General features: G+C 37.1%; 1 pseudogene; it reads right to left on the bottom strand.

The window, feature by feature from the left end:
• LOC148110737 (uncharacterized) overlaps positions 1–25,188 on the bottom strand; it is a 67,670-nt pseudogene that overhangs the window by 18,281 nt on the left and 24,201 nt on the right.

The raw sequence follows: 25,188 nt of genomic DNA, 5'->3' as shown, positions 1-25,188 counted from the left end.
TTGTTTTTGCTGTTCAAGTTCTTTTGTGATTCCCTAGAAATTTGAGGAATGTTGTTCTCCTTTACTGTAAAAAATGTCATTGGAACTTTTATAGGGATTTCATTAAATCTACAGATAACATTAGGTATAATGAACATCTTAATATTAATTCTTCCAATCCATGAACACAAGGTAAATCTCCATTTGTTTGTGTCTTCTGCAATTTCAACTTCTAGTTTTCCTTCCTGTTATTGACTTCTAATTTCATACCATCTTCTCAAATTTGCTAAGACTTGTTTTATGACCTAATAAATGTGCTATCCTGGAGAATGTTCCATGTGTGCTTAAGAAAAATATTTTACTGTTGTTGGATGGAATGTTCTAAATGTGTCTGTTAGGTCCATCTAGTTTGAAGTGTAGTTCATATCCAATATTTCCTTATTGATTTTCTGTCTGGATGATCTATCCATTGTTGAAAACAGGGTATTGAAGTCCTCTACTATTATTATAGTGTTCTCTATTTCTCCTTTCAGATTTGTTAGTATTTGCTTAATATATTTGGATGTTCCACTGTTGGGTATATACATATTTACAATTGTTATATCTTCTTGATGAATTAACTCCTTTATCATTATATAATGATCTTCTTTATCTCTTGTTACAGTGTTTTTACTTACAGTTTATTTTGTCTGATATAAGCATGACCACCTCTGCTCTCTTTTTGTTTCCATTAGTGTAGAATACCTTTTTCTTTTCCTTCATTTTAAGTCTATGCTTGTTCTTAAAGCTAAAGTGAGTCCTTTGTAGGTAGCATAAGGTTGGGTCTTGTTTTTCTATTCATTCAGTCCATTGATCGGATAATGTAATTCATTTACACATAAGGTAATTATTAATAGGTAGGACTTACTAATGCCATGTTATTAACTGATTTCTGGTTGTTTTGTAGTTCTGTTGTTTCTTTCTTCTTCTCTCTCTGTCTTCCTTTGTGAATTGATAATTTTCCATAGTGATATGCTTAGATTCCCTTCTCTTCATATTTTGTGCATCTACTGTAGGCTTTTGCTTTGTAGATACCCTAAGACTAGCCTAAAATATCTTATAGATATAACATTATATTTTATGCTGATAACTTAATTTCAATTACATGCAAAAATTTTACCCTTTTACTCCCCTCTCAATATTTTGTTTTTGATGTCAAAATTTGCATTTTTATTTTGTATCCATCAACAAATTATTATAAGTATGGTTATTTTTAATACTTTAGTTCTATAACCTTATACTAGGGCTAAGTGTTTAATACACCATCATATTATAGTATTAGAGTATCCTGAATTTGTATATATATACTTACCTTTGCTTGTGTGTTGTATATTTTGATCTGTTTTCATGTTAATAGTTAGTATCCTTTTATTTCAGCTCAAAGACTTTCAGCATTTCTTGTAAGGCAAATCTACTGAGGATAGACTCCTCAGCTTTTATTTGTTTGGGAAAGTCTTTATCTATCCTTCATTTCTGAAGGACAACTTTGACAGGTAAATTATTTAACAGTTTTTATATTTTTTTTCTTTCAGAATTTGAATATATCATCCCATTCTCTCCTGCCTTGCAAGGTTTTGTTGAGAAATCCACTGACAGCCTTACGGGGCTCTTTTACATGTGAGTAACTGTTTTCTCTTGTTGCTTTTAAAGTTTTTTCCTTGTCTTTAATTTTAGACAATTGTATTATAATTTGTCTTAGATGGTATCCCTTTGAGTTAAAACTGATTGTGAGCCTATGAGCTTCATGAACTTAGATGTTCTAATCTCCCCCCAGATTTGGGAAGTTCTCAGCCATTATTTTTTTTTAAATAAGTTTGCAAACCCTTTCTTCTCTCCTGTGACTCAAATGATACATAGATTTTTTTTTTCCTCTTAAAGGTGTCCCATATTTTACATAGGTTTTCTTAACTTATTTTCATTCTTTTTTCTTGGTTCTCTTGTGAATGGATAATTTCAAAGGACCTGCCTCCTATTTCACAGATGCCTTTTATAGCTTGATTGAGTCTGTTGTTAATGCTTTCTATTGCATTTTTCATTTCATTCCTTGTATTCTTCAATTTCAGAATTTCTGCTTATGTGTTTGCTTGGTTTTTTTTTTTGTGATTCCTATCTTTCTGTTAAACTTCTCATTTTGTTTATGAATTATTTTCCAGATTTCACTGAATGTCTTTCTGTGTGCTTTGCAGCTCACTGACCTTCCTTAAAATAACTGTTTTCAATCCTTTGCAGGGAAAATCTCTGATCTCCATTACTTTGTGTTTTTGGAAAATGGTTGTGTACCTTTGGTGGCGTCATGTTTATTTGATTTGTCATACTCTTTGACACCTTGCATTGCTGTTTTTATTTACGAAGAAGCAGGCATCTCCTTTAGTCTTTACTGTGACAGAAACACCTTCCACCAACCCTGTTAGAAATACTGAGCATCTCTCAGACCATTTCTATGGGTATTCCTGCTCCATGCTTCTCATTCCCTCTTGTGGGGGGAATTCTTAAGACTCTATGCCTCCTCTCAACCCTGCAAATCCACCCTGGGTGCTGACGGCCTCTCTTGGGTGGTTCTGAATGCTCAAATTTGTGTGGTTTCTCCTAATTCTGCAGTCAGGCCAGCATTCTACACATGCTCATCAGCCATCTGCAAAGGCTCATTCTTGCTGCTCATGGGAGTGCACACAGGGAGCTAGCCACAGGGTGGTGTGTGTGTGAGTGAGGCACATAGTGTTTTGGGGTGCCCATGGCCAGTTGATGGGATCTGTAGGTGAGCAGACCCTGGTGTCTTGTGTGCTTCCTGATGGAGCCCTTGACATAGTTAGTAGGATCCATGTCCCTTTGATGCCAGTGAAAACCTTTGTCTGCTGTTCTTGCTGCTACCGCCCCCCCCCATATATAGCATATCTAGATGTATTCTGAATAAGGTGAGAAAAAGGTGGGCCTCTCTCTCTCTCCCTTACAAGAGTAATCACAGGCCAAGAAGTCTCTCCTGTCTTCAAGATGTGCCACTGTGGGTGAGGGGTAACATGAGTAAAGTGAAACTATCCCTCTTACCCTCTTCAATGAATTCAATCCAGGAATGTTTTGATCCAGTGTGTCCTGCTGGACTCCTGGACTTCCACAAAGGTTCTCTAGTCGATGGGTATTTGTCTAAATGGGTGTTCTTTGTGGGGAAGAATATAGAAAACTCTTGTTCTGCCATAATGAAGATGTCCCTCTTTCCTTATGCAAATTATTTAAAGTCAATTTCTCATAGACTATTTAGTACATGCCTCTAAAGTGTCATTATTTTCATAAAGAAAATAATAGATTTATTTGATTGTTTTCCATGGCAAAAATGCTTTTTCCCCAGTTTTTTTTTTTTATTTTCAAGATTCATGAAAATAAAGAATACAAATAAAGCAATTACAGTAAACAGCAATTAACATATAGAAAATAATTCAAGGAGTAATATGCTGATAGTTTGGTAAGAGATAGTATCCAATAGTTATATATTATATATATATATATATATATATATATATATATATATATATATATTATTTTACAGAATTTATTCAGTTAACCAGAAGTACTAAGAGATGTTGGATTTCATACATGGAAATAGTTACAAATATTGAATTCTTAGACATGTTGCATTTTAGAATAGCAGAGATTTTAAGTTATTGAGTTATAAATGAGTTATAAATTCTATTTCTTGATGCATCTTGGGATATTACTAATAGTAAACTATATAGAAATTATACAGTACACCATAAAGTTGCAGTTCAATTCTATTTAGGAATTTTTTAAATGCACAAATAAGAATAAAAATTCTCTATTCTGTGAAATCCAAATATACTTTATCTGCATTTATGCAAAGTTTATAAGCTAATAAGATTTTAAGATTCCTGTGCTTTTATCATATAGCTCCATTGATTTTATATCTAATATGGCCATTTTTTCAAAATTCCATTATGTTTATTTTTCCTAATTCATTGGTGCATTTTTGCTTAAAGAATATTATTTTCCCTGCAGGGAGAAAATGAGATTGCTCCCTATACACGATTATTTTAAATCTCTGTTTGTAAGTACATATGCATTTTCAACAATAGATCACTCATTTACCCATTAAAATCAATGTTTTGAAAATAACAAATCACATAATAATATATTTGCATTACGCCAAATACATATTAGACATTTATGAAAACTAAAAGCTATAAAAAAGTTAATTCAACTATGTGCATTTGTAATTTAAACAATTAAAATTTTTGTCTCTACATCATAATGGAATGAAGTGTCTGTCACTTAAGTAGTTTTAAATTGGCAAAATTCCATATGTCATTTTGAAAGTCATACACTGGATACATTAGCAGAACAATATGAAACATTTTCCCCTTCAGGGGAATCTATTAACCCAATAAATTATAACAGATGACAACTGCACCACGTTGCAATTTGCTGTTGCACAGCATAATAAGCAACCAAAACATTTTTAAAAAATGAAATTATCAGTTGCCTACATTACCATCTTACATAAGATTTTGGACAACATTTTTTCAGACTCAAATTTAAAAGTAGTGGTTCTCAGTTCTGGCTGATATATTGAATCATCTAGATAACTTTTAAAATTCTGCCGCCTGAGGTGTTTTTTGTTTTGTTTTGTTTTGTTTTTTCAGTAATTTTGGTATAAATGCTCTGGCTGCTCTGGAGTATACTCTGGGCAAGAGTATATTTTTTTATTTAGTTATTGCCCTAAGTATAAAACATAGCCAGAGTTGAGCAACATTGCCTTAAAAGTCAGCTATATGTTTACTTTTAACATATTTCTGATTAAAATAAATTTTTGTTATACCCACTATTCCTAGACCTGCAGAATATTATCAACAATGGCTTGCTCTGATACCAGTTGAGCACTTCACATTTGGGAGAAAGTCAGGGTGAAGAAAAATAATTTCAAAAAAGTTGGAACACCATTACATCTTAGAAGTATGTTTCTTTTTAAGGGCACAAATGCCTATTTCTATAGGCAATGAAATACTCTACAGAATGATATCTGAAACACATTATCTTTAAATCAGGCCAGTATGGAAACACAGGCTTTACTGTTTAATATTGGGTCAGTTACTTACTTTCCTTAAACCTTGATTTCCTCTTCTCTAAATTAGAAAAATCGACCAGAGTCATTTTGAAAATTAATTTAAGGTAACAAGAAATAATGTAGTAGGTACATTGTGAATGCCGGTTTTCTCCCAAAGTGTTCTTACTTTTTGATGTATTAGAAAATTAATCACACAACTAAAAGTCAGATAGCTTTATTCTTGAATAAAATATGTATGATTCTTTGAAGTCCACCTAGTAATTATATACTAATTAATTCAAACTAATTAAATCAATGAAGTAAGGATTGACTCCTGAAATTTCAAAAGTTGTTTTATAAGTGCTCCCACACATAAATACTGCAGTACCAACCCAAGTCTCATAATATGATTTAATAAAAATTTAATTAGCTCTCAACTTTTCATAAATATATCAGTTATGTAAAGTAAATTACATCTCTAGTTTGTCAGGTCTATTAAATGGAAGAAAATGTTCCTTTTGGCTTATTACATACACTTTTTTTTTTTTTAAAGATTTTATTTATTTATTTGACAGAGATAGAGACAGCCAGAGAGAGAGGGAACACAAGCAGGGGGAGTGGGAGAGGAAGAAGCAGGCTCATAGCAGAGGAGCCTGATGTGGGGCTCGATCCCAGAACGCTAGGATCACGCCCTGAGCCGAAGGCAGACGCTTAACCTCTGTGCCACCCAGGCGCCCCTATTACATACACTTTTTGACCTTGATCACGTAATACTTCTCCACTGTATGCACATTCACGTTCTTCTTGCTGTGCTATTGATTTTCAGACTCAAGAGTTTTTCTCTATGGCCAATACATTCAAAATTCTGTTGTAAATTGATATGGTCACGATTTCTAAGTATTTTTATAAAAGGAGACAAGATATATTAATTTCCCAGAGATCCAGAAAGGCTATACTGAAAAACCCAATTCTATAAATTGGATGTCTTTGCTCAAATGCCCAGCCTAACAGGCTCAGTGTCAGGGCCATGGGATATAGAATATGGTCACCTATAAAACAAGGAACTCTTTGGGCAATGCCTTCAACACAGAACAATGCTGAGCTATAGCTTTTGAGTATAAGGAACACAATGCCTCTGTTCATTGTAATCCCTTGCTGTTGCCAATTCTGGTGTCCAACTTTTAAGTCTACAAGTTAGCAGTTTTGGACTATCATAATCTCTCTTACTTCCGTGGTTTGCAGAACTGCAGTTCTTTCTACAGGAGATGACCTTTCATTTTCTTTCTCCCTAGTTAACTACACTTCATCCCTTAGATTCAATGCAGTATTGCCTCATCTGGGAAGCCATCTCTACATTCTGCCTGCTGATTGGTTAGAAAGTCTGACCGTGCTTCTGATAGCATGGTATTCTTATTCCGTATAAGATAATATTCCACTTCTCAGAGTCTACAGATCTCTAAGTAGACACCCGGTCCACAGACTAGTTAATTCACCTTGCATATTAGCTTAACTGTATCTGAACCAATAAATAACAATCAGGACATTTCACAGAAAAGTCCAGATAGCTAGTTTCTCGGGGAAAACACATACATCCACTAGCACTGGCATGGCATAGCAATTGTTGGGGCCAAGTTGATGCTGTTTCCGCAGAGGGGGAATGACTACAGCTCTTATAAATACCATTTTAAAACAGCCCGTGTTTTCTAGCTAAATGTTAAAATGTGTCCATATAATCATCAAGATAGCAATCCAAGGTAAACGTAAAAATTACATTTAAAATTCATTGTTAAAAGGAGAAGGCCTTGTGAAGGAGGCAGAGCTTGGAGTCACACTGCCACAAGCCAAGAACACCAAGGGTTACTGGGAGTCAGCAGAAGCGAGACAGAAGCAAGGTCCTACAGGAAGGTCCCAATGTCCTTGGTATTCAGTGAAGTGCCTATGGTTCCGTTGCACTCACCAAATGCTAAACAAAAATAAAAGACTTGGAGATCCCTGGTTATTTCCTACTGCTCAAGATTCATCTGACAAGGTTGCAGTTGGTCACCACTGAGAAGAGAAATAATAATAGTTCATAGGAGTCAATGACCAGGGTTGAAAAAGAACTCTGAATGTCTTCATTTCTTGTGTTTTTCAATCCACTTGGATTATATCACTTTATAGGTAGGTATTTTTACAGATATAAATGTAGGCGACTAGGGCTCTTTTTTTTCAAAAAGCTTATAATGTAATGGGGTGAAAGTTTGTCATGCACAAACAGTTCCAAATACAGTATAATTAGGTACTTAAACAAGTACTAATTAAACACACTCCAGGGGAGAGGAGTTAAGATGGCGGAGGAGTAGGAGACACCGTTTTCAGCCGGTCCTCCGAGTCGAGCTGGATAGGTACCAGACCAGCCTAAACAACCATGGAACCAGCCGGAGACGCAGGAAGACGCATCTGGATCTCTACAAATGAACATCTCCAGCGCTGAGTATTGAGGTACGAAGCGGGGAGCCATGAAACTGTGCACAGATATCGGAAGATAAACGGAAGGGGGAGGGAGCCGCCATGTTTGGGCGCCGGGAAGCGGTAGCCACTTGCACGGGAGAGCGGGCGGGGCTCACGGTCGGCACCGGCAAAACAGCAGACTGAGACCGTGAGCCGGGTGCGCGCGCCACCAGGCATCTCGCGGAACCCCGGAATCCCGGTGCGCTCACTGGATCCAGACTGAGACCGGGAGATCCGGGAGCGCGCGCGGGGCGGCTGGCGGCTGGCGGCATTAGAAACACAAAGGACAGAGACGCGCCGGCCCTGGAAGTGAGGGCTGGGACGCTGGGTGTGGGGCGCACATCCCGGGACGCTGCAGGGTTGAGCAGCACCAACAGAAACAGAGTTAAAGTGGCCAGAACATTAGTAGTGAACGGGCCGCAATCCTTCTGTTCCGTGACAGAGGCTGAAATTTGGCCGCTGCTGCTCTGACTCTCAGAAGAGGCACAGCAAACCGTCAGGGAAAGCCGCCAGAGAACAAAAGCCTGGAAATACCGGCTCAGGGAGTGCCCATCCCCATCCTCCCTCGCAGGGGACATGGAGACTCTACCCAAACAGGGCTGCCTGAGTATCGGCGCGGCAGGCCCCTCCCCCAGAAGGCAGGCTGAAAAATCAAGAAGCCCACAACCCGAGGCGCCGGGGTGGCGCAGTCATTGAGCGCCTGTCTCCGGCTTAGGGCGTGATCCCGGCGTTCCGGAAAGGAGTCCCTTATTGGGCTCCTCCGCTGGGAGCCTGCTTCTTCCTCTCCCACTCCCCTGCTTCTGTTCCCTCTCTCGCTGGTTGGCTGCCACATAAATAAATAAATAAAATCTTTAAAGAAGAAGCCCACATCCCTAAGATCCCTATAAAACAAGGGGCACGGCCTGGGACCCAGTCAATAATTTGGGCTCTGGAAACCCCGCAACCTCTCTTCATCAGAATGACAAGAAGGAGAAGCCCCCCCCAGCAAAGAAAAGACAGTGAGACTGTGGCCTCTGCCACAGAAATAATGGATATGGATGTAACCAAATTATCAGAAATGGAATTCAGAGTAACGATGGTCAAAATGATGAGTAGAATTGAAAAAAGTATAAACGAAAAGGTTACTGAGAATATAGAATCCCTAAGGACAGAAATGAGAGCGAATCTGACAGAAATTAAAAATTCTATGAGCCAAATGCAGGCAAAACTAGAGGCTCTGACAGCCAGGGTCGCAGAAGCAGAGGAAAGGGTTAGTGAATTGGAGGATGGGTTAATAGAGGAAAAAATGAAAATAGAAGATGGTCTTAAAAAAATCCATGCCCACGAATGTAGGTTACGGGAGATTACTGACTCAATGAAACGATCCAATGTTAGAATCATCGGCATCCCCGAGGGGGTGGAGAAAAACAGAGGTATAGAAGAGATATTTGAACAAATTGTAGCTGAAAACTTCCCTAATCTAGCAAGGGAAACAAACATTCGTGTCCAAGAGGCAGAGAGGACCCCTCCCAAGCTCAACCACGACAAACCTACGCCACGTCACGTCATAGTGCAATTCGCAAATATTAGATGCAAGGATACAGTATTGAAAGCGGCCAGGGCAAAGAAATTTCTCACGTACCAAGGCAAAAGCATCAGAATTACGTCAGACCTGTCTACACAGACCTGGAATGAGAGAAAGGGTTGGGGGAGCATATTTAAAGCTCTTTCAGAGAAAAACATGCAGCCGAGGATCCTTTATCCAGCAAGGCTGTCATTCAGAATTGATGGAGAAATAAAGACATTTCAGAATCGCCAGTCACTAACCAATTTTGTAACTATGAAACCAGCCCTACAGGAGATATTGTGGGGGGTTCTATAAAAGTAAAAAGGCCCCAAGAGTGATACAGAACAGAAAGTCACAGCCAATACAAACAAAGACTTTACTGGCAACATGGCAACATTAAAATCATATCTCTCAGTAATCAGTCTTAATGTAAATGGTTTGAACCATCCCATAAAACGCCACAGGGTTGCAGATTGGATAAAAAGAAATGACCCATCCATTTGCTGTCTACAAGAGACTCATTTCAAACCCAAAGATGCATTCAGACTGAGAGTAAGGGGATGGAGTACCATCTTTCATGCAAATGGTCCTCAAAAGAAAGCTGGGGTAGCAATTCTCATATCAGATAAATTGGATTTTAAACTACAGACTATAGTTAGAGACGCAGAAGGGCACTATATTATTCTTAAGGGAAGTATTCAACAAGTGGATATGACAATTATAAATATATATGCCCCCAACAGGGGAGCAGCAAGATACACAAGCCAACTCTTATCCAGAATAAAGAGACATATAAATGAAAATACATTAATAGTAGGGGACCTCAACACTCCACTATCAGAAATAGACAGAACACCCTGGCAAAAACTAAGCAAAGAATCAAAGGCTTTGAATGCCATACTCGACGAGTTGGACCTCATAGATATATATAGAACACTACACCCCAGAACCAAAGAATACTCATTCTATTCTAATGCCCATGGAACATTCTCAAGAATAGACCATGTTCTGGGACACAAAACAGGTCTCAACCGATACCAAAAGATTGAAATTATCCCCTGCATATTCTCAGACCACAAGGCTCTGAAATTGGAACTCAACCACAAGGAAAAATTTGGAAGAAACTCAAACACATGGAGACTAAGAGCCATACTGCTCAAGAATGACTCGATAAACCAGGAAATCAAAAATCAAATTAAACAATTTATGAAGACCAATGAGAATGAAAATACAACAGTCCAAAACCTATGGGATACTGCAAAGGCAGTCCTAAGGGGGAAATACATAGCCATCCAAGCCTCACTCAAAAGAATAGAAAAATCTAAAATGCAGTTTTTATATTCTCACCTCAAGAAGCTGGAACAGCAACAGAGGGACAGGCCTAATCCACGCACGAGGAAGCAGTTGACCAAAATTAGAGCTGAAATCAATCAAGCAGAAACCAGAAGTACAGTAGAGCAGATCAACAGGACTAGAAGCTGGTTCTTTGAGAGAATCAATAAAATTGACAGACCACTGGCAAGACTTATCCAAAAGAAAAGAGAAAGGACCCAGATTATTAAAATTATGAATGAAAAAGGAGAGGTCACGACGAGCACCATTGAAATTGGAAGGATTATTAAAAATTTTTATCAACAGCTATATGCCAACAAACTAAGCAATCTGGAAGAGATGGAATCCTTCCTGGAAACCTATAAACTACCAAGATTGAAACCGGAAGAAATTGATTCCTTAAACAGGCCAATTAATTATGAAGAAATTGAGTCAGTGATAAACAACCTTCCAAATAACAAAACTCCAGGCCCGGACGGTTTTCCTGGGGAATTCTACCAAACATTCAAAGAAGAAATAATACCTATTCTCCTAAAGCTATTTCAAAAAATAGAAACAGAAGGAAAGCTACCAAACTCATTCTATGAGGCCAATATTACCTTGATCCCCAAACCAGGCAAAGACCCCCTCAAAAAGGAGAATTACAGACCGATTTCCCTAATGAATATGGACGCCAAAATCCTCAACAAGATACTTGCTAATAGAATCCAACAGTACATTAAAAGGATTATCCATCACGATCAAGTGGGATTCATACCTGGGATGCAAGCATGGTTCAATATTCGCAAATCAATCAGCGTGATACATCATATCAACAAGAAAAGACTCAGGAAACATATGATCCTCTCAATCGATGCCGAAAAAGCATTTGACAAAATACAGCATCCTTTCCTGATTAAAACCCTTCAGAGTGTAGGAATAGAAGGTACATTTCTCAATCTCATAAAAGCCATCTATGAAAAGCCTACTGCAAATATTATTCTCAATGGAGAAAAGCTGGAAGCCTTTCCCTTAAGATCAGGAACCCGACAAGGATGCCCACTCTCGCCACTATTATTCAACATAGTACTAGAAGTCCTTGCAACAGCAATCAGACGACAAAAAGGGATCAAAGGTATTCAAATTGGCAAAGAAGAAGTCAAAATGTCTCTCTTTGCAGATGACATGATACTCTATATGGAAAACCCAAAAGAAGCCACTCCCAAATTATTAGAAGTTATAGAGCAATTCAGTAACGTGGCGGGATACAAAATAAATGCTCAGAAATCAGTTGCATTTCTATACACGAATAACGAGACCGAAGAAAGAGAAATTAGGGAATCCATCCCATTTACAATAGCACCAAAAACCATACGTTACCTTGGAATTAACTTAACCAGAGATGTAAAGGACCTATATTCTAGAAACTATAAATCACTCTTGAAAGACATTGAGGAAGACATAAAAAGATGCAAAGATATTCCATGCTCATGGATCGGAAGAATTAACATAGTTAAAATGTCCATGCTACCCAGAGCAATCTACACTTTCAATGCTATCCCGATCAAAATACCAAGGACATTTTTCAAAGAACTGGAACAAACAGTCCTTAAATTTGTATGGAAACAGAAAAGGCCCCGAATCTCCAAGGAGCTGTTGAAAAGGAAAAACAAAGCTGGGGGCATCACAATGCTGGATTTCGAGCTGTACTACAAAGCTGTGATCACAAAGACAGCATGGTACTGGCACAAAAACAGACACATAGACCAATGGAACAGAATAGAGAGCCCAGAAATGGACCCTTGGCTCTTTGGGCAACTAATATTTGATAAAGCAGGAAAAAACATCCGGTGGGAAAAAGACAGTCTCTTCAATAAATGGTGCTGGGAAAATTGGACAGCTACATGCAAAAGAATGAAACTTGACCACTATCTCACACCATACACAAAAATAAACTCCAAATGGATGAAAGACCTCAATGTGAGACAGGAATCCATCAAAATTCTAGAGGAGAACATAGGCAACAACCTCTACGACATCGGCCAAAGCAACTTTTTTCATGACGCATCCCCAAAGGCAAGAGAAACAAAAGATAAAATGAATTTATGGGACTTCATCAAGATTAAAAGTTTCTGCACAGCCAAGGAAACAGTCAGAAAAACTAAGAGGCAGCCCACGGAATGGGAGAATATATTTGCAAATGACACTACAGATAAAGGACTGGTATCCAAGATCTACAAAGAACTTCTCAAACTCAATACACGAGAAACAAATAAACAAATCAAAAAATGGGCAGAAGATATGAACAGACACTTTTCCAATGAAGACATACAAATGGCTAACAGACACATGAAAAAATGTTCAAAATCATTAGCCATCAAGGAAATTCAAATCAAAACCACACTGAGATACCACCTTACGCCAGTTAGAATGGCAAAAATAGACAAGGCAAGAAACAACAATTGTTGGAGAGGATGTGGAGAAAGGGGATCCCTCCTACATTGTTGGTGGGAATGCAAGTTGGTACAGCCACTCTGGAAAACAGTGTGGAGGTCCCTTAAAAAGTTAAAAATTGAGCTACCCTATGATCCAGCCATTGCACTACTGGGTATTTACCCCAAAGATACAGACGTAGTGAAGAGAAGGGCCATATGCACCCCAATGTTCATAGCAGCAATGTCCACAATAGCTAAATCGTGGAAGGAGCCGAGATGCCCTTCAACAGATGACTGGATTAAGAAGTTGTGGTCCATATATACAATGGAATATTACTCAGCTATCAGAAAGAACGAGTTCTCAATATTTGCTACAACATGGACAGCACTGGAGGAGATAATGCTAAGTGAAATAAGTCAAGCAGAGAAAGACAACTATCATATGATTTCTCTCATCTATGGAACATAAGAACTAGGATGATCAGTAGGGGAAGAAAGGGATAAAGAAAGGGGGGGGTAATCAGAAGGGGGAATGAAACATGAGAGACTATGGACTATGAGAAACAAACTGAGGACTTCAGAGGGGAGGGGGGTGGGGGAATGGGATAGACCGGTGATGGGTAGTAAGGAGGGCACGTATTGCATGGTGCACTGGGTGTTATACACAACTAATGAATCATCGAGCCTTACATCGGAAACCGGGGATGTACTGTATGGTGACTAACATAATATAATAAAAAATCATTTAAAAAATAAATAAATAAATAAAATAAAATTCATTGTTATTGAAGAAATACAATAACTACAAAATAATAAAAATAGTAAGTCAGCAGAATACACATACATTTAAGACACATCAATCATTATATGCAAGGAATATTAGTGGAAGGATTAAACAAAAGCAATTCTTCACTTTGTAATGGTCTAAGAGGATATAATTTATGTGAAATAATGAAAAAAAATCTTGTAAGGGTAATGTTGTTGTGACTTCGTGACATAGAATGTGATGATTTATTGGAAAAAAAAAAGTAAATTCTGCCCATGGTGTATTTAATAAAGGCTGGGAATCAAACCTAAGCACAATCAAAATAAAGATTTATTTCTCACATCAAACTAAATTTAATATAAAGGAGGACAATGCATCATCAAAAATGTATTATGATGTACTATACTTGTAATTTATACAAAAGAAATAATATTGATTTCAGGAAAATCAAAACCTACAGAAAAACTAAATATTGAAAAATCTCTTATTTACTTTATAAAAATCATCATTCTGAGATGATTTATAAGGAGAGTATCTTTTTCATACAGAACATTCTAATAGATGCTTATTACATAAAAGAGTATACCAATTAATATTAAACATTTCATGGAGTGAGACAAACATTAAAAAATTGAAAACAGTTATCTTTTTTTAACTCTACGCATACATTGAACGGTAAAGGCAATGTATACAACTAAAAACAACTTCTTAAGATATATTGTGTCAATTTTAAACTTTTTTGGATGTAATCAGATTCAAGTGTCTTCAAAATAAATTCAGAAAAATGGAATTTTCCTTATAAAGTTATTTCCAACAAACATTTACTGTACCATACCCTGAAATTCAAAGATGAAGATTCGTGTGTCTACTACACAAGACCAGGCGAGTTAGTCTATTCCTTTCAGTGTGGATTACCGTGTTGAGTGGCTTCTGGTTTAGAAGTCTGGAATAGGAAGAGGGAGAGGGACAGAGAGAAAGGGAGAAAATGCATTCCAGTTGGAACATATTATCTTTAAAAAAATGATGGAGTGCACATGAGAAAGGATCAGAAAGCAGTTGTAAATATGTGTCTGAAAATCAAGACAGAGTCCAAACCTAGAGATAAATATTTGAGAGTTATCTTTATGAAGGTATAGATGGATTTTTGTCATCAAGGCTTTCTGCCATCTGGCCCATGCTTGTTTCTCCCTCTGCTCCTTTTCTACAACTGATACTTCGAACATACTGAACAACTTATAATACCCGAAATGTATCATATTTCTTCAAGATACTACCTGGAATGCCCTCCATATTTTCTTCTCCCACCATAACCCTAGAAAACTTCTATACCTCATGTAAGACCCCGCTGAAAAGTTTATGTTTGTAAGAATTTGCATGCCCTCTGAAGTGAGAATGACTCGCTCTGTTTATTTTACACCCTTTTAGTATTTATCACATTAATTGTGGTTGTGTGGTCATCTATCTGCTCTTAGGCTCCTTTAAGGAAAGTCGTACCTTATTTATGGAGAACATAAGCAAATGTTTGACACATTTGTTGAAAAAATGATTAATTAATTAATTAAGCATTTAACATGCATTCCTGTTAATTCACTACAGCATATTTGCTTTTGCAAACATTCTACAAATATGTTTGCAAGAATTCTCCACCCAAACCAGATACAAGTGATTCTAACTGTCTTTATCTGGAAATAGACCTGATTTGATCAAAGTCAATTTTTAAATCAGTGGTGGAGAAATTGCAGAGCAATTCATATAACAACTCAGCTGTAGCCGATACAACTTCAGATTTGTCTCAGTCTCCATCTAGACTAATATAACACAGCAAAAGGCAGGAGAAAATGCTTCCATATGTATATATGAGCTGTTACCATTAAACTTCTCTTTGATAATACCAATGTGATCCCCCTCTAACGGATCCAGATTCATCTTTGTTTGACATTTATTTAGTGTCCACTATATGCCAGGCACTGGGCAACTTGCCTTGATCCCTGCCAGGTGATTCCTAAGGGACATGTGAAGAACTTAAAATCTCGTTATATATTAACAATAGCAAACATTGAAAAGATTTAGAATGAATTGAAAATAAATATTATCCTATAGCTAGATAGGTGAACATCAGTACACTTGATAATTACCTTTAACCAAAATTATTGATTTTGAAATTTCTATTCATATTGTGAAATATGTTCACACTGACATTGGGCTTCTATCCAGTTCTTATATAGACAATGATGTTAAAAAGTACATAAAAGGAGCTCATTGCCTTTGAGAAAATCTTCCTCTTTGCTCTTAAACATGATCAAATTTGAATCAAATGTTTAACAACTGAGAAAACTATAAAAAGTAAATATAACCAAAAGTGCATTTCGTATGTAGTCTATACTTGGAAAACACCAAGCATGTTTAAAGTTATATTTGTTTGAATAAACTGTGATCTTACAATACAGATGTGTTACCCTAAAGGAAGTTAATTGAATTAATATAGTGTAATTTAATAGATGCTTCTTTTCATAAATCATTTTGTGAAATGGAGGATTTTTCCAAAGTTTTAATTTTTTCACCTGGATTTGATTTTGGAGACTGAGATACAGAAGGGTTCCTGTGACCTCCAAACCCAGAAATAAGCATAGGAGGAGAGCGTTCCTATGGATTCAGCTCAACTCCCAATACTTACAGCCCTGGCACCTTCATGCAGTATTTGTGTGGTTCTAATGAAGCATACGTATAGTTTTGTCTACCCCTCACCCTCTCAAAAAACTGAATTATTTTTAAGGCACCACATGACAGATTAAAAGGATATCAGTGGTGACAGGATGGTTTCCTACAGACTTTTGTGGACTCAGCTTGTTCCAAGAAAGGAAATGGGATATACACTTCACAGGGATTTTTTTAGATTCCAATTTTCAAGGCAATCCAACATCTTTACAGTAAGCAAGATGGCTTGTCATCGACCTCCCACAACTCGAAACCACCTATTTGGATCACAAGCTCAAGATCCACTTGGGTCTTAAGTAAACACTCCATACAAAGTAAAGCTTGTCCTTGATAAAAGATGCAATTATAAATAAATATTTTTAAAGTAAACAGGATTTCTTAGCTATTTAGTATCAGACAACACACATATAGAAAACCTTTAATCAAAAAAGAAATCAAAGTAAAATAAGATATGAAAGGTAATAAAATGGAGCTGTGAACATCAAAATATCTATGTTTCAGAGGAAACATTTTTTAATTAAAATAAGGAAAACAAAGAAGTTTGTATTTGCCTAAATCTTTGTAAAAAAGGAGGGGATTAATCAAAATAAATTAATCATAACATATAAAAGACATTAAGAAAAAAATTAAGTAGAGTTATAAGCTGAAATTAATAAAGCCAATAAAATAGATAGCTCCTTGCAAAAACTATAAAATATGGAATATAGATAAAAGTATATATTAAGACTGAGAAAAAGTACATAGGCACATGAAGAGCACACTGTGCTCTGTCTCTCTCATTGAATGCAGCTAAATGTGGAGAGAATGCACAGAGTAGCAATTTGAGGATTTAGGGGAAAAAAATAGTAAGGTAGATCGGGAGGAAGAAGACCTGAATTGGGAGTATCACTGAATGGGTTTATGATTTATTTTTTTCTTCCCTACTCCCCTGACTCCTCACCCCCCACCCCCACCTGATCTCAACAGACACTAAAATCTAGAAGTGGCCAGCAATTCAAAGACATGGACAGTTCCAAGAGCACCCTTCTAGTTCTGGTTCAAGAAGAGGGCAATAGAACTGCTAACACTCAGAGTGTGAAATTCCTTGTTTCTTTTTTCCACTCCCTGCAGTCCTGGTTCCTAAGCAATCCTGTGGACGCGGGGACCTCAGCAGCTAAGGAAGTGCAGAGCAATTCCAGGGAAGGGTAATCTTCCTCTCGGTTGGTGGAGCTGTAGTTCCAAAAGTGGGGGGCAACACCCCCCACCCATTTGCCTTTTTCTCTTTCTGCCCTCCCGCTACTGCCTAAAGATATGCAAGCATTTTCGGAATCACATAACAAAGCAAGATAACTAAAGCACACACCTTCTGATTGAAGACTAAAAGGAACCAGTCAATATCAGAGAGATTGCAGAGATTGAGAAGAAAAAATAACCCCATAAAGTTGTGCGTGAATAGTCTCGCTCACTTCCAAGTTGCATACACAGATCTGACCCTGAACAGCAAATCAAAGAATTCTGAGAACTGATGTAAAAAAGAAACAAATACCAAATCCCAGTATAGTCATTGTATTAATTTTCCCTCTTACTTTAACAAATCATAGCAAAATTAATGGTCTAAAAAACACTTTTTTTTCCTCTTACAGTTCTGATGGTCAGAAGTCTAAAATGAGTCCTTTGGGACTAAAATCCATGTGTTGGTAAAGCTGGTAGGTCTCTGTAATCTATGAATCTGCTGAAATGTACTTATAAAAAGTGAAACCATGAGTTCTGACTTGATTGAGGAAATTTTAACAAGAACTTATCATGGAAAGCTTTTTAATATTCTATCTAAATCTGACATGGCAAAAATATTTATAAATCTCTTAATATGATTAATAGATACTTATTGAGTGCCTATTATGCCTAGAGTAATATAATAACATTAGTTACATATATTATGCAGTACATGTTTTTTTGGGGGGACAAGTATATAGTCTATGGTACACTGGAGTTTACATTCAGCTTCGTAGTTCATTTAAAAGTCTGTGTATATTATTTTTAAATCAACATCAAAATTTATTTATTGAATATAAACTCCTTAGTCAGAAATACAAGCACATCAATCTTCAGAGAAAACAGCGTGTTTTTCACGGCAATTCCCAAAGTGACCTCGTTTCCAGGCAGGTGTTTGGCTGACCAGCGACGCAGACTCTACAGAGATGTCCCTAGCAGAAATGGTTCCCCCTCAGCTCACTTGAATCAAAATACTGCTATAAATATTTCACAATTATTACAGAAAAGTTTACTGAGAAAAATCAAAACAAAATAGAGTTTCTGCCTCACAAGAATTCATTATTTGCTAGTGGATTCGAGTTGGCACTCACACGGGGACAGACGGAAACATCCGGAAAAGCAGCAACAGGATTTTCGGGCTCTTTTGCATCAAATTTCTCCCAGATACCAGCAATTGCACCCGTGTGTGTGTGTGTGTGTGTGTGTGTGTGTGCATGCACACACGTGTGCGTGTGTTTCATATTGGAAAATAAGATAATTTTATGAGAACTGAATATATTTGCGTGAGCCTGCTTAAAAACTTCACGTAATGAAATCAGAGAACAAAAATTTTAATTTGGGTGAAGTACTTGAGGAAGAAGCTTATCTAAGGAAGTTTTCCCCATGTATTTAGGGGATTTACTCTCCCTTTTTTTATTACTATGGACTTACACAGCAGTAAGTCTAAAAAAAAATAGAAGATTATTGAAAGTTAGTAAACAGGGGTGCTGGGTGACTTAGTTGATTAAGCGTCTGTATCAACTCAGGTCATGATCCCAGGGTCCTGGGATCAAGCCCCACATGGAGCCCGCATGGAGCCCCACATCTGGCTCCTTGCTCAGCGGGGATTCCCCTCTGCCTGCCACTCACCCTGCTTGTGCTCTCTCTCCCCCTCTCTCTTTCTGTCAAACAAATAAATAAATAAAATCTTTATAAAAAGTTAGTAAACAGAGTGAGGTCATGGCTCCCTCTATTTGCCTTAGGATCCTAGAAAGATCAGCAGTTGAAAAGTTTGAGTCTTTTCAAAGGTTCTTACAAAAGATGGATTCTTCAACCTCCTTCCCCTCCTTGCTTCACCCTCTGCTCTCCTGATCACACTCAAGTATCCACGAAGACCTGTGGGTTATTTCCTGAATTGTGGAGAGTAAAAATGTGATGGTAAAACATTTTAATGGTTGTCAATAATCTAAATGTGGTCTCCTTGTTTTCCAGTTGTTCCTGGTGCTGCTGGGAGTGGAGTCAGTCGTGCAGAGTAAATGAAATATAAGGGGAAGTGGGTCCTTTTAGCAAACTTGTATATAGAGAAACTCTGAAAAAATTATGTCAACCTTGACTCTTAAACACGGAGAAGTAACGGGTGGCTGCCAGAGGGGAAGTGGGTGGGGGTATGGGCAAAATAGGTAAAGGGGATTAAGAGGTGCAAACTCCCAGTTATAAAGTAAATAAGTCATGGAGATGAAAAATACAGGACAGAGAATATAATCAATAATAATGTTTGGTGCAGATGGTGACTACACTTACCGTGTTGAGCACTGAGTAATAGAGCTGTCAAATCAATATGCTGTGCACCTAAAACTAATATACCGTTGTATGTCAGTTATACATTGAAGCTACAAGAAAAGATATGATAGGAAATAAATAGTAAAATGGCATAAATAAATAAATAAATAAATAAATAAATAAATAAATAAAGTTAACCAGTGCCTTGCATTTTGGATCAATATAAACAAATATACAGCTAATAATACTTTAAGGAAGGGGATTTTAGCTTTGCCTTTCTGTACTACTTAAATCCCTGTCCAATAGTGTAGAAGTCATTTCCAGATAAACAGAGGATTTTGTTGTCGTTCTGATCTGGCCTAGATGTGTATAAGAAACAGAGAGATTTAGAACATTTTCTATACTGTTAATTGGACTGAAACTCTCGATTTTCAGGGAGCCAACTTCTGGACTAGTTTAACCTCCAAATAATAAATAGCATCCCCAAGGACGAGTTTCCTGGATGATTAAACCCTGTCACTTAAAGTAGGGCAATTCTAAAGAGAAATAGGGTCCGAGATACTCTTGCATGCAGACCCTGCAGTGATGCAGGGACCCCCTTTTTAGCTCAAGAAACTTGTGGTTGCTGTGTTCACCACCCAAAAATCAGTGAATATTATGCAATTCCACTTTCTTTATGGAAAACTTGGCAGTAAAAAACAAACTCAAGAGTAATAGAAAATAATGGGAGAAGTAGTAGTTCAGACCAAGAGATATAATGTGAAATGAATTTCACTTTTACCGTGTGAAGAGAAGTAAAAGGCTATCAAGCGTCATAGAAAGTACCAACAAAATAATAGAATTCCGAGTGTGCACTCTATAATTGAAGAATAGATTGATACCACTTCCCGGCTTATATTTTAATGTGTGTGTGGGTTTTATGTTAATAACTCCTGAGTTCATATCTGAGTTGTTATCTTAGTTGTATCTTTTTTTTTTTTAAGATTTTATTTATTTGGCAGAGACAGAGACAGCCATCGAGAGAGGGAACACAAGCAGGGGGACTGGGAGAGGAAGAAGCAGGCTCCCAGCGGAACACTGAGCCACCCAGGTGCCCCATCTTAGTTGTATCTTATTAGAGTTTTTCTTTTTCTTCTCTCCTATGTAGAGGGATATATGTATGCTCCCTTTATTAACATGAGATAATTTATGTTCTGCCATGACAACTGTTAAAAACCCAAGATTATACACAGTACTAAACATTTATGTACCTACTCCAAATCTGAAACTAATTTTATAATTCGTGAGTTCTGGTGTTCTTTTGACCTTCATTTCAAGTCTGTTCAACATCGTTAGCATTGCTAATCTGTTCCCAATACTGCTAAAGCTGAAACAAAGGTATTAAATACCTGCTACCCCCAGCACAGCAGGTGCTGCTGGAAATGTTCTATTGCGATTGAGGTAAATGCAAATTTAGTATAATCTAAACTCTCTCTTAGCATTACTCTCTAGCTTGAGGAATTTTGCAGTATCTAGACCAGCTACTAAAAATGTATGTGATTGGATGCCCTGTTGTGAGCAGATGTGTCCTGAAAAAGAAATTAAGATTTTTGACAAGCTTCCTGGAAATTCCAAAACTTGGTATTCATTTCATCTGTATAAATGATATTCCTAAGGATTTGAAGGCAAAGACACAGAGACTTTCATATGGAACTTGGAAAGACTGAGAAAAGTAAGCAAAGATACTTTGTATCTTTGTATCTGATACAAAGTATCAGACTGGGGAGTATCCTCTGCGGGCATACTAAAGTGTAGCTTTAGAGCGCTGGCAAATAGCAGCATTGTCCACAACAGCTAAATCGTGGAGGGAGCCGAGATGCCCTTCAACAGATGACTGGATTAAGAAGATGTGGTCCATATCTGCAATGGAATATTACTCAGCCATCAAAAAGAATGATTACCCAACATTTGCAGCAACATGGACAGGACTGGAGGAGATAATGTTAAGTGAAATAAATCAAGCAGAGAAAGACAATTATCATATGGTTTCACTCATTTATGGAACATAAGAAATAGCAGGCAGATCGGTAGAAGAAGGAAGGGAAGAATGAAGGGGGGTAAACAGAAGGGGGAATGAACCACGAGAAACTATGGACTCGGGAAAACAAACTGAGGGTTCAGAGGGGAGGAGGTGGGGGATTGGGATAGACCGATAGGCTGGTGATGGGTATTAAGGAGGGCACATATTGCATGGAACACTGGGTGTTATATGTGAGCAATGCATCATGGAACACTGCATAAAAAACTAGGGATGTACTGTATGGTGACTAACATAACATAATAAAAAATTATTATTAAAAAAACTCAAAAGAATAAATCAACGTGTCTCCCTCCACAGGATTGGATTTGTGTGCATTTGTTTACTTATTATTGGATGAAACATATATTCATCTTAGAATCAGAAGGGCTAACTCATAGTACCTATCACAATTCGGGTTCTCAAGAGGGAACTAACTACTACTAACTACTGAATTTTAAGTCAGTCAGCATACAAACGTTTTTATAACGAAAATCAAGCCTGACTTATAAATATGAGGGGCGCCTGGCTGGCTCAGTCAGTAGAACATGCGACTCTTGATCTTGGGTCATGAGGTCAAGCCCCGTGTTGGGCATAGAGCTTAGTTAATTAAAAAGGAAAAAAAATCTGACCTATAAATAAAAATATAATGTCCCTGGAAATATTATAATTCTGGACTTGCTTTTTCTCCAGATTTTACATATGACTAGAATAAGGTAGGAAAATTAATCATAAAATGACTGCAATTAATTGCTTATAAATCTCTTATAAATAAATGAATCTCTTATAAATTAAGTTTCCATCTCTGGCCCTAAGGAGCGTTTGATTAAAACATTGAATAGCTTAGATCCAAGATAATGTAACACAGTAAGCACTGGCCAAATTAGCTTATGATAAAAGAAATACGTATAAATAATAGTTAAATTACAAGGCAAACATACAAATAAATAGACAGAGAAAACAGACATATCAACCATTTAAGTTAATATGATTGTTATGAGTCAAAGCCAGAAGAAAAACAACAGGTTTTACAACTCTCATTCTATAGGAAAAAGAAGTACCTCAGTATATGTATTTCTTGCCTTGAGCAAAATGGTGAATATTGCTTTGAGCAATAATTTGCTGCTGCTGAGGCATTATGTCCCTCACTATTGCAGCACAAGCAGTTTTACTGACCCTGAGGCCTGATACAAATTGCATATTAGTATCATGAGCATTTATAACTGAAGACCCATTTATTTTTTCATATGTTCTTTTTCCACCAATATATTTATTTAATAATTATTTGTTCTATTTCTGTTCTAAGATTGACACCATGCTAAATACCTAAAATTACTTTAGTTTTATAGACTAGAGTAAAAAGCTTTCCTGATTTTGGCAAGGGGAGATGAATTCTCACCTAAGACTTTAATATGATACTGTTTTTAACTATTTTCATCAGTTTTTAAGCTCAATCTATTGAAATAACATGTACCTTCTAATTTATCCAAAATAGCATTCAGAAACAGTTCGAAAACCCCTGAATCTTGGATGGTTTTTCATTTTTCCTCACGCCATTTCAAATAATTGGCGTTGATACAAATGTTTACTGCTGGGTACAGTGTGTTGCTGGGCAAATTACTGGGCCCTCACTACATATTACAACTTCTCAAAAAGAAAGCTGATCATTATTTTCTTGAGGAATCAATAGTGTTTATGATGATTACACTTATTTTTAGTAGCAATGTCATGTAAATATACTCTAATGGCTATACACATATATACAAAATGCATAATACTGTATGGAGTTGAAGTTTCCAGTGTGTCAAAAGCGATTGATAGCAGACAAAACAAGGCTAGGCTGTACTAGGATATATGCCCATCAGACGTCATGTGTATCAGCAATGCCTTCCCTGTGCCATTTTCAGAGCTCTAAAGCAAAGGTAAAGCTCTTACATTATTGCAATTGGAGAGAAAAAACAATTAAAAAAAAAAAAATCTCTTCCCTAGGAAAAGCTTTGTTTCTCAAACGCAGACATTTTTTGGTCTTGCCTTAAAACAAATCATTTAGATGACCTCTGAGAAGCAATAATGGAGTCACAAAAGTTAACTCTTTGAAAAATACCAATTGGGCTAAGAGCTCGCTCTGTGTCATGTGAAGTAGGTCTTTGTGAATTGAATTTCCTTTCTGATATTTTTAGCTCTGAGTCCATCACTTAAAGGGGATCATCCATCTCTTAACTAATGCAGTTTCCATTTTCTATCTTAGCCTAGAAATCAATTGAAAGGGATTGAAGGAACAGGGAATCCTATTTGTGCCCATAGAAGACTCTGAGCAGTTCTGACAAACAATACAGAAGGTCTGCAATAGTCTGATCTTATCCTACGCAGCCGATATTTCCCAAGTCCAAGCTGCAATCATTATTACAGTCGGAGTGATCTCTCTGCTGCCCTCCAAACGCGGCAGATAAATGCCCAGCTGTGTACTTTAGAGCGTTCGTCCCGCCAGCAGACCGCCTGAATTCAAGTCCCAAGGCTGCCACTTACTAGACTTTGGCAGGCACCTATTTTGAGACTGTTTCCACATGGTCAAGTGAAATAATAACATTACTTTCTCACAAGGTTAGTGTGCAAATTATAATATATGTAAAAATTTTAAAATAAGATCTGGGGGCGCCTGGGTGTCTCAGTTGTTAAGCATCTGCCTTCGGCTCAGGGCGTGATCCCAGGGTCCTGGGATCCAGGTCCATGACGGGCTCCCTGCTCTGCTGGGAGCCTGCGTCTCCCTTTTCCCCTCCCCCTGCTTGTGTTCCCTCTCTCACTGCCTCTCTCTCTGTCAAGTAAATAAATAAAATCTTAAAATAAATAAAGTAAAAAATAAAAATAAATAAGATCTGATACACAGTAAGTGCTATATGGGTATTTATTCAACTCTTTGTTCAAATTCTTTTCCATCTTTTAAGCGCCAATTTTATGCTTTTCAATTGCCAACCTGAGCAACAGTTTTGTCTAACTACTATAGTTTATTCAGACTTTGATTTCTTTGGAATTTCTAAAGCACTTGGTAATATCACATTCACGTACTTAGTGATTTGCTAATTGTTTCATACATTTCATCACTATACAAAGAAACTATTAAAACTTTAAATAGGTAAGATTTCCTTTATTTCTATGCATTCTAAATTTAGCCCAGTGCTAGGAAAATAATGGACCTAAATTATTTTTTAAATGAATGACTTATAAAACCCAATTTATAAAAGGAAGACCGTATTCCATTATGAATGACTAAAAATCGTCCAGTTCCTAGACTTT

This window comes from Ursus americanus, chromosome 1 (genome assembly GCF_024610735.1).
Source record: "Ursus americanus isolate L20-20 chromosome 1, mUrsAme1.1.p, whole genome shotgun sequence".
Taxonomy (NCBI): domain Eukaryota; kingdom Metazoa; phylum Chordata; class Mammalia; order Carnivora; family Ursidae; genus Ursus; species Ursus americanus.
This window is presented reverse-complemented; position numbering and strand designations above follow the sequence as displayed.